Below are 3,106 nucleotides of genomic sequence, written 5' to 3'. Positions count from 1 at the left end.
GGAAGGGGCGGTGCGGGGGGCGCGTGGCGGGGAGGCCGGCGCCGGGAGACAAAGAGCGGGCGGGAGGGAGGGAGAGGGGGCGGAGGCGGCAGGAGGGGAGGGAGAAGGCGGCCCCGCGCGGCGGCCGGGCGAGGGGATTCTGAGTTGCCGCTACTACTCCGGCCGCGGAAGTCCGGGGGGCGCGAGCGGCCCCGCCTCTGGACCCACCGGGCTTCCGCCTCCTCCGCGAGGTCTGTGAGGGCTCCCGATTCATCCCGGCTTTGGACGTCCATCGATCAATCGTGTGCGCCAAGGCCTGGGGCCACCGCGGGGGGGAGGGACAGACCAGTGGGGAGGCCCTCACAAGCCCGGGCGCCCTGAGCCTCTGTTCACAGAGGACACNGGGGGGGGGGACAGACCAGTGGGGAGGCCCTCACAAGCCCGGGCGCCCTGAGCCTCTGTTCACAGAGGACACTTCGGCGGCGCCCAGACGGCGCACCGGAGGATGCCGGGGCAGCCTGGGCGTGGGTGAGGGTGAAGGTGGAGGTGATCGGGGAGCCTTCCAGGTGAAGGTGCTGTGTTGGCTACCCCTGCAGGCCAGGGCTGGGTAGAAGTGCTAGTGGGGCTGGGGGGTGGAGGGCAAGAGAGGAAGAGGAGTGAGGCTGAGAAGGTGCAGGGGTGGAGGGGGTGCTTCAGCTTATCCTGGGAGCCAGACGGGAAAGTAACCGAGGAGTGAGGGGCTCAGATTTGCTTTTTAGGAGAACTCTTTGGCTCCTCCGTGGAGAGTGGATTGGAGAGGGCAGCCGGAGGCAGGAAGAGCCTTGGTGAGGCTGGTGACAGAGGAGGGCGGTAGGCATGAAGATCGCAGATCAAGCTGAGTACTATTCAGGATACAGAATGGAAGAATTTGACCAGATTTGAGGACCGCTGGCCACAGAGGGAGAAGGAGGCCTTGGCTGGAAGGGGGGGGGGGGGGGGGGATGAGATCACACTTGGAGTGGTGAGCTGGAGATGGTGGCAGGCNCTTCACCTGTCTCCTGCTCTCCAGCCCTATCCTGGGGGATGACCTGCAGTTTTGGAGGGCGCGCTGAGGAGAGGACCCTGCGGGGAGAAGGGAGAAAGGTAGAGGAAGGGAAGCTGGCCATACTCTCTAGGACTGGGAGAAGCTTCTAAACCATCTCCACCCCAAGCTCCATTGATGCTTGGGGCTGAAAGCAGGAAATGAGATATGAGAAGGGGCAAGGGGGCATGGGCCCTCCAAGAACTCTCTTGCTATTCTTCAACTCTGGATGCCAGTACCAAAGAAATTCTAGAACCTCTCTTCCTGCCTGAAGGGCCATCTTGGAAGGGAGACTGCCCCTAAGAAGGAGCAAAATTCCCTCATTCAATCACAAAGCCTCAGCTGACCGGGACCTGGCTGCCCCCTCTTCCAGAAAGCTGTCCTAGACAGCACTCCCTCCTCCCATTTGTCCACACAATTTCTAAATTCACCCTTCCCCAACCCCTGGGAAATAGGGGTTTTTCATACTTCACTGATTACCTAAATGGGTCATATCTCTCTTGCATCAGATGGGAGCTCCCCGAGGAGAAGGGAGGGTATTCCCCCATCAGATTAGGGACTCTCTGAAGATAAAAAGGGTCTCTCCCATCAGAATGGAGGCTCCCTGAGGTCAGTAGTGGTGCCTCCTCTCTTAGATTAGCTGAGAATGGAGATCCCATGTGTTCTTTAGTCAAAAGTCCCAGTCCTGGGTGAAGACCCCCTGGTGGATAGAGTCCTCTTTCGGGTGTCCTCTGGGGTAGGCTGGGCCTTCCAGCTCACACCTGTGCCTAACCTATCCTGATTCAGCACAAATGGCTTTCCTTCCCTCTCTTCAACCGCTAACAACCTGGGGTGTGTACAGGGGACCCATCCTACACTGTTCCATGGGGACCTCTGTGAAGCAGGCCATCCAAGAGGTCACCAGGCCCCTCTCACCAAAACTGAGCTTTGGAAAACCACCCCCCCTTCACCCTCCTACACACACACACACACACACACTCTCTCTCTCTCTCTCTCTCTGGTCTCTCTTTCTCTCATAGGCACACAATTAACCAGGAACTGCCACAAGGTGGAAATGAACCTGCCTTTCTGGACACAATCTGGGTACCGGGGCTACCAGGCCACTCCTTCCTCCCAGAGCTTCCAATTCCCAAAGGAGTAGCACCTACGACCCTTGACTTCTCTGAGAGTAAGGGAGGCTTCCCCAGAGCCAGGGAAGGAGAAGAGAAAGGGTGCACAAGCGCCAGAGGGGAGTGGGAAGTAGGAACGGGGACAGACAGGTTGGTGGAGACTGTCCACAGAGCTCCAGAGAGAAGGAGGAAAGAGGAGTAAAGAGATGAGTGGGGCGGGCGGGGAAAGCAGTGGTGGAGGCCGGGCTCCCTCGGCCCGGGACTGAGGACCCAGGGAGGGCTGTGAGGAAGGGGCGGCTGTAGGGAGAGGGGCAGGCCCCAGCGGGGCAGGCAAGAGGAAAGGGACCCGGGAAGAGGAGAAAGAGACCAAGACAGAAGTGCAACTGGGAAAGACCGGGAAGGAAAGGCCGGGAGGGGAGGCTGGGGGCAGGGGGGCAGCGGGGAGCTGGAGAACGCGGCGCCCCCTCCCCTAGGCCCCGGCTGCGGCGACGGACGAGTGGGACCGCGCTCCCCGCGCCGCGGAGGCCGGGGCACCTACCGCACTCCCAGTTGGGGCCGGGCGGCTAGTTTCTCTCCGGTCCAGCCGTCCAACTCCACGCCGGGCAGGAAGGAGTTAAGCCCTCTCCCCCTCCCCCCACACCAGTTTTTTAAAATTAATTTCTCCGGGAGGGAGAGGATTAGGGACACAAATCCTATCTCCGCCCCCTCCCCCGGCAGCCCAGCACCCCAGCTCCGCGCGGCCCCCCAGGATAGGGAAGAAAGGCCCTATCCGACCTCACTCAGGGTCCCGCCACGAGTCCCGGTGACCCCGGCTCTGCTTCCCCGTCCACGTCGGGGTCCTCACCTCCAGCATCAATCATCTTCAGTGTCCGGCGCCGCGGGAGCCCCTCAGGCCCATGGTGCTCAGGGCGCGGGCCAGGCGGGGAGGGGCGGGGGGCCGTCACCCCGGCCGCGGGGG

The 3,106-nt window shown here is 61.8% G+C and overlaps 1 protein-coding gene across 2 annotated transcripts in view; it reads right to left on the bottom strand.

Moving 5' to 3' along the window:
• The window catches only part of SAMD14 (sterile alpha motif domain containing 14), an 18,333-nt gene extending 15,227 nt beyond the window's left edge, over positions 1-3,106 (bottom strand). The window contains exon 1 of one of the 2 annotated variants that reach the window (XM_011230454.3): positions 2,993-3,106. The gene's annotated coding sequence lies outside the window, so the exon portion shown is untranslated. The remainder of the gene's footprint in view (positions 1-2,992) is intronic. The other variant, XM_034641373.1, reaches the window with a different exon arrangement.

Source organism: Ailuropoda melanoleuca, chromosome 13 (assembly GCF_002007445.2).
Source record: "Ailuropoda melanoleuca isolate Jingjing chromosome 13, ASM200744v2, whole genome shotgun sequence".
NCBI classification, from domain to species: Eukaryota; Metazoa; Chordata; class Mammalia; order Carnivora; family Ursidae; genus Ailuropoda; species Ailuropoda melanoleuca.
This window is presented reverse-complemented; position numbering and strand designations above follow the sequence as displayed.